Source organism: Ictidomys tridecemlineatus, chromosome 4 (assembly GCF_052094955.1).
Source record: "Ictidomys tridecemlineatus isolate mIctTri1 chromosome 4, mIctTri1.hap1, whole genome shotgun sequence".
NCBI classification, from domain to species: domain Eukaryota; kingdom Metazoa; phylum Chordata; class Mammalia; order Rodentia; family Sciuridae; genus Ictidomys; species Ictidomys tridecemlineatus.
Window position 1 is genome coordinate 136,470,665 of NC_135480.1, and position 14,228 is coordinate 136,484,892.

A 14,228-nucleotide genomic window follows, 5' to 3' on the forward strand; every position below is an offset into this window, starting at 1 on the left:
GCAGGTGCCCACTGTGTTTAAATGTTACTTGAACCTTGGTGATCACTTTTCAAAAGGAGGACATGTGATATGAAATGGAGTGTCCTTGAGGCAGTGACTGTGGAACTAAAGACTATAATGGGCAGCTTAGCCTCTCCATAGCTCCTTCTTAATGTTTAATTTATATGCAGCATTTTAAGTAATTCTATATCAATCTATATCCAAATGTGGGAAAGACAGGAGAAAAAAAATCAAATAGCTATCTGGTTATAAAAACACATTGCATTTTGTTTGCTCTAAGAAATGCACAATGAAGGACCTTGTTAGATTATTTATATAGTTAATTTAAAACACACTGTAAGCAGTTGATCATTCACAAAGATAACACTACTTAGTTTTCCCTACTTCAGTAGACACTATAAATGCATAGCCCTTATTCATTTATTACAAAACTAAAAGTGGAATGGCAATTTCTAAAATGAAATAAAAATCACATATCCTACCTATCAGTTCAGTTTTCTCTGTTAAAACAGTCAAATCCACTTTAACTTATTCATGAACACTTCCGTTGTCTTGTTTATGTACCCCTTTGGTTAAGTTAAAAACAGGTCTCTTTAGGATAGTTTTGAAAATAAGTCTCAGTCCACATTGGAAAAAACAAATGAACAAAATCTCAAACAACCATATTCTCCAGCAGATTATAGAAAATGTGGATCACAGAATGAATATTGAATCACATCACAAAGGAAGGAGAGCTTGCTTCAAGCTTTAGCTCAAGTCTCTAGAGCTAAATAGCATATGCTTTACTAAGCCTGTTTCCTTTTCTATAACATTATACATGGGGCTAGTTGACTTCTAAGACCTCTGTAGTGCTCGTATTCTATTCTGTGATATTGACATTGTACTTGTGTTGAGAAAATACAGTAAATGTCTAATTCTTCAGAACACTTGTGGCTCCGCCCTAGAAAAATTACCATCATCAGGATGAATTCCAAATGATAAAATACAATATTGGGCTTCTTCAGTTTACACAAAAAAGTTATTGGCCCGTCTGACACAGTGGCGCATGCCTATAATCCCTGCGGCTCAGGAGGCTGAGACAGGAGGATCTCAAGTTTAAAGCTAGCCTCAGCAAAAGTGAGGTGCAAAACAACTCAGTGAGACCCTGTCTCTAAATAAAATAAAAATAGGGCTGGGGATGTGGCTCAGTGGTCAAGTCCCCCTGATTAATCCCTGGTACCCCCTCCACCCCCACCCCCCAAAAAAAGTCATTGGCCCTGGTTAATTCTTTGCAGATAAAAGATTTATTTCTAATTCCCTTCTTTTTGTCACATTCTCAACCATCATCCCACCCAATTTTTGTACCATTTAGGAACCATCACTGGAACTTGGTGCTGTAAGTGAATGTTGTGTCACCAGTAAAATCTGAAAGAAAATCGGAATCCTCACGTTTTTGACTCAAGTGGAAATAGCCTGATGTATAAGAAGGAATTCTGGACTCTGAAAACAAGAGGGAGGCGAGGGCGGGGCAACCCCAGCTGAATCCTCTAACCTCTATTATCCTGGACTCTGAGGAAGTAGCAGAAAAGGAGGAGGAAGGAGGGCACCGAGGCCAGCCGAGCCTCCAGGAGTGTTTGAGGATAATTTTACTGGCCAGCTTTGAGATTCCAGAGGACAAAGGGTAGAGCTCAGGAGTGGCTACAGATCTTTTACAAGAAAACCTTAAAATCCCCCAAAGCTTAAGAGTTTTCAACTCATGTGGCTTTTGTCAACATGTATTCCTGGGGTAATGTGAATCTGCAATATGTATACGGGGTGAAAATGGGAGTTCATGATCTGCTTTAATCAAATGTATGAAATATGATATGTCAAGAGATTTGTAATGTTTTGAACAACTAATAATAATAATAAATTTTTTAAAAAAAAGTGGAGTAGTTCTGGTGGAAAAGAACACAGACTTTCTTAGGAAGAAGCTTAGAACTAACCATCACCAAGGTCAAAAATGCCCATGCCCTTAAGATCATGGCTACTCAACTGTAATGGAACCCCACTGATTATAGAAAATGGTTGAATTCAACTCAATTATTAAACTCAATGCTGTGGGTGAAACACACACACATCCTGAAAAAACCTAAAGATCCTTTGAGCTCTCAGTGGTGCAGAACAGTTCCAAAGTAATGCAGGGGTTGGAAAATGGAAATTTTGTCCTGACTCAAGCTCATCTGGGCTTTTGGACAAATCATTTCCTCTCTAGGTGTTGCTGACCTCAATGGTAAACTGGGAAGAACACGGGAGGCAAAGTAGATGGAGACGGAGCATCAGAGTAAAATGGGGAATAATGTTTGGGTTAATGTGGTTCATGAGGACTGAAAGCAACGTGTGAACTGCCGGGGCAAGTCAGCACCTAGCTCTTAGTAACTGTTGGGAGATTATTTATTTCCCTTCTAAATTTATATCTAAATCCTACTTTCACTAACCTCTTATCTTCCTTCTAATTAATCCTTAACCTCTAACCCTTGGGGACATTTCCTCTTGGCCCATATAAGTCTCACCTTCCAATCTCATTAGCAAAAATCAAAAGGGTTGATAAAACACGGTTGTAGAATATGTAGGCAACAAATGTAATTTATTCAGGATTAGTAAAAAGCGTAACATGGGCCATCTGAAGAGACATTTGGTGATATCAGTAAAATTATAAACTGCATCTGACCTTTGACTCAATCTTTCCACTTCCCAAGTTGTATTCTGCAAAGACAGTCACTGACATTCAGGGATGGATGTCACAACAGACTTTGGAAAGCAAAAGAAGGCAGACAATCAGCTGCCATGGATAAGATAGGTCATTAATTCTATATGAAATATAGAAAATAGACTGACCTTTAAGTTCATCATGAGTAAAAAGATAAATTACAAAAGTGCAAAACATGTGTACAATATGACCAAATTGTTGAAGAGAGAAAAAGGAAAAAAATCTATGTTATGTATGTTTATAGTTGTAAGGATAGGTACCTTATGTGCATCCATTAGAGTCTTTTTTTTAATTATAAAATCTAACTAAAAGTGAAAAAAATAAAATAGCACACACACAAGGACCCCATGTACTCAGTTCATCCAATCTCTGTAATAGTAAGCTCTACTTTATCCCCATCTCTTAGGGATTCTGTTTCCTTTATAAAGTTGTGAAACAGTTTCCTTTATAAAGTTGTGAAACAGTATTCATTTATTGGGTCATGTCTCATTTTATAAATGCCTACCTGTGTCAGGCATCTTTTTGCTCATCTACATGCTCCATTTACCTTAATCCCCCAAATCCCTGGAAGATAAAATAGCATTAGCTCTAATCTGATGAATAAGGCTACCAAGTCTCTGGGAGTACCTAAATATACAGCCCGGCTTGATTGTGAGGTAGTAAAATATGAATCTTTGGAGAATGCCCACTAGCATCAGGGTGAACTTAGTTTTGTGATGGATCCTGTGGATGGACTCAAATGATGCAGTTCAATGCCCTTCTGGAGACTCTTCCTGCACTGCACAGATGAAATGTTAAAAGTCCTGAAGCTCAGGCCTGGACACAGCTCAGGCTGTGTCAGTCAGACACTCAAAGAAGTTGAGCACCACAAGACATGCCCTTAGGAGCATTTATGTGTTTAGAGGTCGTGGTGGCTGAAGTCTAGCCATCTGGGCATCCTTTAGCATAACATATTTTTTGATAAGCTGCTAAGTAACTATTAAAGAGCTACAGTGGCAACATAAGGTAGCTTCCTCATTCCTCAGCTTTCTGACTAAGGCAGAAATGGCCATTCTCATGAAGGTCCAGGATGGCTCTGAAGAACATTTCTGGAAGCTTGACCTTCATGATTAATTCTACAAGCTATTAGTCTAATGTCTTTCAAATTAGCCCAACTAGCAAATGCAGTTCTCTGTAGTAGTTTTCCCTGACTATCCAAAACTGGGTAGGCTGGAACTTAAAAAGTAGCTATACATTTTACATCATCTTGCATAACAAAGAGATCTCAGTTATATACCTCTGAGCCATGGGCCATAGGCACAAATGAGCCAAAGGCTGATGAATGACTCACCCTGTCAACTCTGATGTCCTGTTGAAGTACAAGAGTTTCCTTTGATCTTCTCATAAGTACTTGCACCACTCTCCTCTCTCAAATCTGTTTTCTATATAGTAGCTAGAATGATGTTTACAAAATGCAAATCTAGCTATAGGGTTATATGTCATACCTCTTCCTAAAATCCTTCTGTGCTTCCCTTTGCTCTTAAATAGTATTAGTTAAGGGGGAGAGTACAGCTCAGCAGTAAAGTGCTTGCCTAGCATGCATGAGGCCCTGGGTTCAATCCCCAGGACAATAACAAAATTATTAGTTAACATTTAATACTATTCCATAATGTAGTTTCAAAAAGTAAATCAGAATAATAATATCATACTAAAAATGTACACTATGCCAGAAAGTACTCAATATGTTTTACTAAATTCACTGAACAAAGACCAATATCCTACTCTGACTACAGAGCCTGAAGGATATGGCCAAGTCTCTCTCTGCAGCCTCACCTCAAATTTGGATTCTTCTCCTTCTCTGGATCCAGGCCTGCTGGTCTATCTTTAGTTCCCTGACTGTGTCATGCTTACCTATCCCTCTGCCTCCATCCTCTTCCCCTTCCTTTATGTCTCACCCCTAGTGGGAAGTCTCCCAAAACTCCCCAGAGAAGTCAGCTTCGTTCACGTCATGGAGTCACAAGTGCACACACCCTGATCAGTACAGCGCTGGTCCTGTCTTCATCCCACCTGCCTGCATGCTCCACTGAACCTGGGACACATCTGCTGTGCTCAACATTTTATCCCCAGCTCCCAGTACGTGACTTGACACACGATGGGATCTCAGAAAAGACTGACAAATGAAGGATCTAAAAATCAGAATCCCTGAATTACTAACATCACATATAGTTGAGCCATATGTGGTTCGGAATCTCTAGAACTACCAAATTAAGGCTAATTTTAGCAAAAATGGTTCAATTTTATCTTAACTGAAGTGCCACTCTGCCAGAGCTATGGTTCTGAAAGCTGTGGGCTGAAACATCACGATGCTTTTTCTGTTTTGCTTGCAAAACAACATCAAAGAAATAATACACATTAGTCCAATTATTTTGCCTCATCCAAACAAAGTAATCAATCATCTTTCAGGCCAAAAAAGTTACATATATTCATATATATGTGTGTATATATATATATATATACATATATATATGTATATATATATATATCTACATACATATACACACACTTTTAAAAGCATACTTATATCTCTCATCTATTATTGGCAAGAATTGTCTTTTTTATTCTTTCAATAGCACTGAGCATGCTGAGGGCATTTAATAAACATTAAGAAGAAAAATGTCATAACATGTTGGGAGTTATTAAAAAGAAAGACAGTGTATGAAAACAGAGCAGCAATATTATCTATAAGCAGGCATTCCATCTAGTTCCTCTGGGGTAATGTAAAACAAAAGATGACTGTGTTTATGTTATGCAATAGCAACAAGGGCTAAAACAAGAAACAATATATAACTAACACAGGGACATTTTATAAATAAATCAGAAACAATGTGAGTATATGAAGAAAAAAAAAATCAATAGCAGATAGATCAAAGCCCAACCTTTTCCTTAATACTACATAAAGAAAAAAGAGAACAATTTCCCCTCTCTCAACCTCTTAAGCTCCCTTTCTGTACAATCACACACAGACACTCTATTCTGCCTGGCAACACAACTCTATACACAGTGATGAATTTCACATTTCATTCCTAATTCTGTCAAGTGTGGGTGATTATTCTTCCTAAATAGGTAGCTCCTCACGTTTGAATCCAGAATTTTCCTAGTAGTACCCTCTTTCAAACCAAAGTATATTCCTAGGAAAAGCTTACATAAACTAAATTAAATTAAGGTGTAAATGACTGAAGGCTCAATGTCTTAGCCCTCTCAAGGCAACTGGCATTTGATCAGAAAATTATAAATTAAGCCAAATGGATGTGTCTATAGTGCTTCTAATTAAAAAAAAAAAAAGTCATTGGAGTATTTTGTGTATTCTTTTCCAAGCAGCAAAAGACAATATTCCCAATCTCCCTAAATTCTCATATCACCAAGGAGCTACTGACTATAGAGCAGAGAGGCCTGGGACCCACCTCTCACCCTGGCTTTGTCCTCATGAAGAGCTGTGAGGATTTCCAGTGGTCATTCATCACCAATTTCACCAGCATAATGAATGTCTTCCTGCATATAGTTTGCATCTTCCTTCTACATAGTTCTGTAGAACGACCAAACCTCACCCTACAGAGAGTTTGCCCAGACCTGTCAGGTTTCCTGGAATACAGGACTTTCCAGTGATAGCCAGTCACCCATTTACAAAGCTGAAGTCACACTGTGTTTTGTAAACTTCTCAGTTCTCCCAGGCTGCCTGTCTGCCTTGTTTTTTCTCCTGACCTCTCCAATTTATAGATATCTCCAAATTCTGCACTTGAAAAGTTATTTACCCTCCATTGTACAAACAAATGAACAACCACCCAAAAAAAGGGGGAGGGGGTAAAAATTTGAGCAGACATTTCACAGAATAAGATATACACATGGCCAAGAAGTATATGAAAAGATGCTCAATTAGAAATAAAAATCATAGCAACACTGCACACACACTAGAATGCTAAATTAAAAAGAGTGACAACGCCAAGTTTTCATGAAATCGTGGAGCATCACGTTGCTAGGGAGAGTGTAAAATAGATCAAGGTCCGTGGAAAACCATTTGGCAATTTCTTGTAAAACATATCCTGCTCATGACCTACACATTCCATTTCTAGGTATCTGCAACACAGAAATGAAAATATATTTACAAACAAAACAAGGAACCTTTTTCTTTGTTCACAACACCTTTCTTAAATAGTGTGCGTGTACAAATATGTAACAATGAATATGTAATGATGAACCCCACCATTATGTATAATTACAATACACCAATAAAAAATATGAAAGAAACTAGACTCAAACTAGAAACAATGCAAATATCTACTAGTGAGTAAATGGATAAATTTGGAATATCCATATAGAAGAATGCTACCCAACAATATAAAGCAATCAAAAGAAACAGGAGCTGAGAACTCAGTGGTACAGCACTTGAATAGCATGCCTAAGGCCCTGGGTTTAATCCCCAGCATTGCAAAGAAGAAATTCAAAAAAGCAACAAACTACTGATATATGCAGTAACACGAATGCATTTCAGAATATAATGCTGACACAAAAGAGTACATTCTGTATGATTCTATTCATATGAAATTTTAGAATAGATAAACCTCATTTGCAATAATAGGAAACAGACCAGCAAAAGCCTGGGAGTAGGACTGACTGGGAGAGACCTGGAGAAATGTGCCGAACATGCCTTTTATCTTGACTATGATAAGACTTCCATCATGGTAAGAGCAGAGGTGTGTTGGGACCAGCTTCTTACAGTGTGCACAAGCCAACTGATCCACCCACATCTTTTCCCAAAACCATTCCAGCGACATCAGATTGATGACTTGATATCAACAATGATGGAAGAATTTACTTCACAAAAAAACACTGGCAAAGGCTACACACCGGGGCTTTCTTTTCCCTAAAGAGTAAGTTATATATTTATTAGGTCATCCCTGGACATATATATCCGTCAATATTTGTCCAACTTATACAGAAATGGCTTCACTTGGGAAATGCAAATTGTGCTTTAATAATATTTTTTAAAAATTATAAATTGCCCTCTTGTGATTTCTGGCTATCTCCTCTATCCCAGAGAATGACTTGGAAACTGAGAAATGGAAGAAGTCAGTTGCCTGGAACTGGAAGCTGTCATCCATCTTTCGCTTCTTCCCATCTTCTCTGAGATGAGGAAGAACCAAATGTGAGAATGTTAAAAAATAATTGTAATGATTTTCCTTCTGTGCTCCAGACTCCATAACTCTCAAAGAAGAATCAGGGAGAAGGAGATCATCAAGAAAACTCCCAACCTCAGGGCCTTTGCATCTGCTTGGCTTTGCATGGAATTCTCCTCCAGAAACCTCTACGACTCACTTCCTCACGGCTTTCAGGTGTTTGCTCAAATGCTACCTTCTTAGGAAGTCTTCCCTGACCATCCAGTTGAAAATGATAAACCTTCCACGCCCTCATTTATTTAGCTCCATCACATGGATCATCACCGACCACATCACACATTCTTTTGGTCTCCTTCATTGTTTTTCTTCCTGCCCTGGAATGTTCCCTCCCATAAGGGGAGGGTTTTTGTTTTATTCACTGCTGCATTATCCTTTGCTCTTACTAACAGTGCCAGCCACACCCAGTAACTATCAAATTCAAAAGTGAACAAGTGGCCTATGTTAGTCAGCTTTTGGTTGCTGTGACCAAAATACCCGACAAAGACAACTTAGAGGAGGAAAAGTTCATTTGGGCCCATTATTCCAGAGATTTAGTCCATGGTGGGCCAGCTCCATTGTTCTGGGTCCCAGATGAGGCAGAACATGATAGTGGGAGGGCCTGGTGGAGCTGCTCATCTCATGCAGCCAAGAAGCAGAGAGGGGGAAAAGGGCCAGGGAAGATGAACCCCAGTGACCCACCTCCTCCAGCCATGCCCCTCCAGCCCACAGTGACTACCCAGTCAGTCCGCTCAAACCAGGATGGACAGATCAGCTCTCATCATCTAATCATTCTACCTCTGAATATCCCTGGGTTAACACGAGAGCTTTGGGGGAAACACCTCATATCCAAACCATAACACGACCCCTGACCTGGAAGAACTCAAAGCAATAGTGGTCATGTCTCTACACCTGAGGGAAGGTTTATTTTTCATGCTTTCATAGCTCATTTTGCATAGACCACTGACACATAACATATGCTTTATGCTAAATAAGTGGCAAGTGAATAAAGGAAACACCACATGTGGAAAATGAAGACTCTATCACTAACAACTACATAATCGCTAAACTCTGCCTTTATGTTTTTTAGTCTCCTTGGGTTGTTTTTTTTTTTTTTTTTTGGACACAGTTAAACAGTGTCAAAAAACAGTGACATTGATAACAAGACTGTAGAATTAATTTTAAAATATTCTATTAGGAGGTGAGGAAATGCAGAAAACTGGTGAACGGCTAGCATTTCTGGAGTACACAGCAAGCGGCAGGCACCACGGCCCTGCAGCCTCACGGCAGTATGCAGCAGGTGTCACCAACCCCACTTCACCCACAAAAAAGCAGAAGCTTATGAGGTTTAAGAACTTTCCTAGGGTTAATTACAAGGGGAAGCCACATCTGACGCTGGCCCTCTAATTCCAGAACACAACCTCTTAAACTACCCTAAAATATGTTGAAAATTTTAAAAATGTCTAAGGAAGACTGAAAACCACATCTCTCCTGATATGTTAGTTATTATCTTAAAAAAGCATGTTTCTAAAAGTTCCATAAAAAGGGGATGTTTTCTAGTGATATTTCTATCTCCTTTCAGCAGATGGGAAAAGAAAGTGTTGCCAAGTACCTCCAAGAGCAAGGGAGAACTCCTCCCTGTAGTCTGTAGGGACAAGAAACCTGGCTTCCATGCCCAGCTCTACCATGGTCCCCAGGAAACTGGCATTAGTGTCAGTGTTGGAAAGAAGGTATCTTCAAGGTTCAAGGAGTGTTCCAAGTTAAACAAGCACAATATCCTGGCACCAAGGTTCCTAGGCGCACTTGTACAGACCCATGGAATGCCATGCAATGACACAATATCTTTTTAGACATCAGTTTCAAATCAATGATTTAGAAAATTCTTGTGATTTTTTTTTTGTCCTAAATTCCTTCAGGTTTAGTTTCAATATTGGAGCTCTTCAGAGAATAGCACTTGAGTACTTCAATTCAGAGCAAAATAATTCCAGCAAGTCTTTTTTAAAAACCAGAAACGCTCAAGGAAAGATGAATCTCAGTGATTTCAGCTGTATAATCTCTATAATGTGTAGGTAGATGGTGGGCTAAATGATGGCTCCCCCAAAACATCGACATCCTAATCCCTACAACCTGTGGATACGTTGCCTTATATGGCTTAAGTGTCTCTGAAGCAGAGTGATTGAGAATCTTGAGATGGAGATTATACTGGACTATTGAGGGGGAACTTAAGTGTCCTTGCAAAGGAAAGAGAAAGCAGCAGTTAGAGAAGGAGATGGGATGACAGAAGTGGGATCAGAGAGAAAGAGGCAGATGCGAAGAAGAAAGAGAGAGAGATGAGAAAATTATGCTGCTGCTCTGAAGATGGTGGAAGGGACCATAAACCAAGGAATGAAGAAGGCCTTGGGAAGCAACAGCAGGAAACGAAGTCTCCTCTGGAGTCTCCAGAAGGAACATACCCCTGCTGACACCTCACTTTTAGATGGGGACTTCTGGCCTCCAGAACTGCATGTTAATTAGTTTATATATTTATATAAATTTACATTATATTTTTAGTCACTAAATTTGTGGTAATTCATTACAGCAACCATAAGAACCTAAAACGAGGTAGAAACTAGTACCTCTCTAGACACCTATAAGAAACAAAGGGAATGAAACTGAAGAGACTATTTGTAATTGGTCCTTTTTTATCTTTCATACATTTTTAGCACTCGAGTGTTCAGTATCATTTTCCAAATAGCTACATCAATATAATATAGTGTTTAATATTGGCCAGGTACTCTGCTAAGAACTTTGTTAGCATGATCTTATTTAATCCTCAAAACAATCCAAAGTCCAAAATGAAGCAAATTTTCTCAGTAAAAAAAGGAGCTAGTAAGCGGTTTATTCATTCAAACCTAATGTATAATTAATACTACTACTAATAAAAATTTACAGCATGCTTTCCCCACATTATGTCTAATCTTCCAAAAAACCTTGCAGAGGAAGAAAATTATTCTAATTTTGTAGACAAAATAACTGAGCTGAAAATGAAGAGATAGTACATCAAGAAAGGAAAGATCCAGAGAGAGTGAAGGGGAAGGAGTATGGGGGCAGGAAAGATGGTGGAATGAGATGGACATTATTACCCCAGGTACATGTATGACTGTACATATGGTGGGATGCTACATCTTGTACAACCAGAGAAATGAAAAGTTGTGCTGCAACTGTGTACAATGAATCTAACTGCATTCCTCTATCATACACACCTAATTAAAATAAATTAATTAATTTTTTTTAAAAAAGAAAGGAAAAGAAAGATCCAAGCCAGGATTTGAAATCAGGTCAGTCCAACTTTAAAAGTCTAATCATTTTCTAGTCACAACATTTTGATTTTATTTAAAATGTATTCAAATGGCTGTGTAGAGTTATATGTGTTTCCATCCACGCACACTCTCAGGGTTATCCCCACCCCATTCCATCCCTCCTCTCTGCCCTCACCAATGTTAAGTCCTCATCCTTTTACTCTAAAGCCACCTGACCAAAAAAAAAAAAGTGTAGGAGAATCTAAGTTCTAAAAGTTCCTATTAAAAGTAGGCAATAAAAATGTCTTGGCTACTAATCCTGAGCAAAGGAGAAACACAATTTCACCAAGGAAACCTAAGACACAGCAAAAGGGTCAGCACCAAATTTTCCCAGGTTCAAGTGAGAAACCTACTGTCAGTCCCACCATTCACAAGGGCCATGCGATCTGCCTCAAAGAAAATCACAGAATTTCAGCATAGAAAAAGACCTTAGTGACTTTTCCCGACTGGAAGCCAGATCCATTCCTCATTGTCACGGAGCACTGCATTTTCTTCGGCAGCCCATTTGTTAGAAGGTTCTTTCCAATAATTAGGCTAAATCCACTCACTGCTCCTAGTTGAAGCCTGCAGGACAGCACCATCCCTCTGCAACATGCCAGGCAGCCAAGGCTTCCCTACTGGCTCTTCCCTGTTCCTGGCTGAACATCCAAACTTCTCCATTTATCCTCATGCAACAAATCTTTTGCAGGTTGCCTCCCCTAAAGAAGCCAACATCTGTAAGATCTCCCCAGAAACCTCAGAGCCTAGAACATAACACATCTCAACCCTGGTATCACAGAGCCAGGACAGAGTCCATGAAACCATGGTCTCCCTTGGCAATGCAGGTCTGATAAAATGGCTTAAAATTGAAATATTTTTAGCAGAATGAACTAAAGAATCATCAGAAACCCTTGAAAATTTGGTTCCCCTCCAATATGTATTTTTAATCCCTAAATGTAAATGACAGAAATTTACATTTCTGTTGAATGTTGAATTTCATTTTCTATATTCTACTCTATGCTTTTATAGCCTGTCTAGACATTCGTTTATTTACCGGGTGTGTGTTATGTGCCAAGCACCATTCCAAAAACACTGCAGATCAAGAGAACAAAACAGTCCCTGCTAATGTAGAGATAATACTCTGACTTGGTCCTGTCAACCCCACTGTATCAACTACAAGTTTGAAATTCATGCCTTCTCTACCAAATCAGAATACTTCCCCCAAGTGTTCTCTAAGAAATGTTCACATTTGTACACTACATGGAAGGACTTGCTTTAACATTCAGCTTACAATATGTTTGTAATAGTTATCTAAGAATGACCTTGAAATGATGTCAGCTTTTTATTTTCTTCACTCCAGTTTCATCCAAGATGAATACGTGTGTCCTTAAAAATAAAATAAGCCTTGAACTATATTCCTCAGATAAAAACATTTATCACTGCTATTTGTAGTCAGCTATTCTTAAGTTTCTAAAAAACCCATCTGTAAGTAATTTATGGAGAACCTAAAAGAAATTATTACTTAGAATTTAAGTTATTTCCACTGCTTGTAAGGTGCATGTGCGCATGCATGCAAAAGGGTGGGGGCGGGGGGCAGAGCCGGTTGAGACCTAGAGAACCTGGCCTACACCTGGCCTACATGTGGCTCTGCACTTTTTCATTAATGATCATCCTAGGAACTTGAAGCATTTCCACATCTATGGAAACCAACAGAAAATAGTCATATTTTGATAAATGGAAATATTGCTAGAACTAGTTCCTGAAGCCCTACATTTTCTCTTTAGGTCCACTTATTCTCAACCCTGGCTATGCACTATAATTATATGAGGATTTTTTTTTTAAATACTAATGCCAGGACTCCCCATTATCCCATTCTACATACCTACCCAGAGATTCTGGCTTTAGGGTCTGAGTTAAAGCCAGGGCATCCGTGTTTTCTTTCAAAAAGCTTTCTAAGTGATTCTATGCAGTTGAAGTAGAGAACCACTGTTCTAATTCAGCCATCTCCTGCTGAACAAATACAATTTACTCTGAATTCTGTGATATCCATTCAAATATTCCTATCTACTTAATTAATAACTTTAATAAGAAAATCACTAATTAATTTTCTTTTTTTACATATTTATTTATTTTTTTCATTTTATTATGTTGTTCTGGGGATTGAACCCAGGATCTTCTGTATGCTAGCAAGCATCCAACTACTAAGTACATCCCTAGTCCTAATCTGATTTAAAAACTAATTAAACTTTTTTTTTTAAATATTTTGGCACTGGAGATTGAACACAGAGGGGCTTTTACCTTCCACTGCTGAGTCACATACCCAGTCCTTTTTATTTTGAGAAAGGCTCTCACTAAGTTGCTGAGGGCCTCACTGAGTTGCTGAGGCTGGCCTTGAACTTGGGATCCTCTCGCCTGGGGCTCAGCCACCGTAGCCATTGTATTAGTTCAAGATGTCAGAAATATATACCTATTAGAATAGTCAAAATATGAGGTAATACCAAGTGATGATAAGGCTGTGTGGTGAGTGGAACACACACACTGTTGTTGGGAACACCTAGAAAACCATTTGGCAGTTTCTTACAAAATTAAATATTCATTTATTATTATAAGACCCAGAAATACAACTCCTTATTTTCCCAGAGAAAAATGAAAACATATATTCACGCAAAAAAACTACACATGAATGTTATAGTGGCTTCAGTCATAGTTACCAAAAATGGGAAACAACTACTTCAGTGCCCTACAGAGGCTGAATAAATAAGCTAACTGTACACCCATACAACAGGATAGTACTCATCAATAAAGAGGAGTTCACTAGTGACTGGTTAATCTGGGATAAATATCAAATGCATTATAACAAGGGAAAGAAATCAGACTCATAAGGCTACATGACATATTATTCTGTTTCTATGACTGAGTCAAAAAAAAAAATCATTTCCTCTGCTCTCACAACAATCTACACCGGAGACTTCTGTGACCACAAAATGTGTGGGGATT

At 38.6% G+C, this 14,228-nt stretch overlaps 1 protein-coding gene across 6 annotated transcripts in view; it reads right to left on the reverse strand.

Annotated features, from left to right (window-relative positions):
• Positions 1-14,228, reverse strand: part of Pcsk5 (proprotein convertase subtilisin/kexin type 5) — a 432,587-nt gene that overhangs the window by 390,951 nt on the left and 27,408 nt on the right. The gene's annotated exons all lie outside the window — the stretch shown is intronic.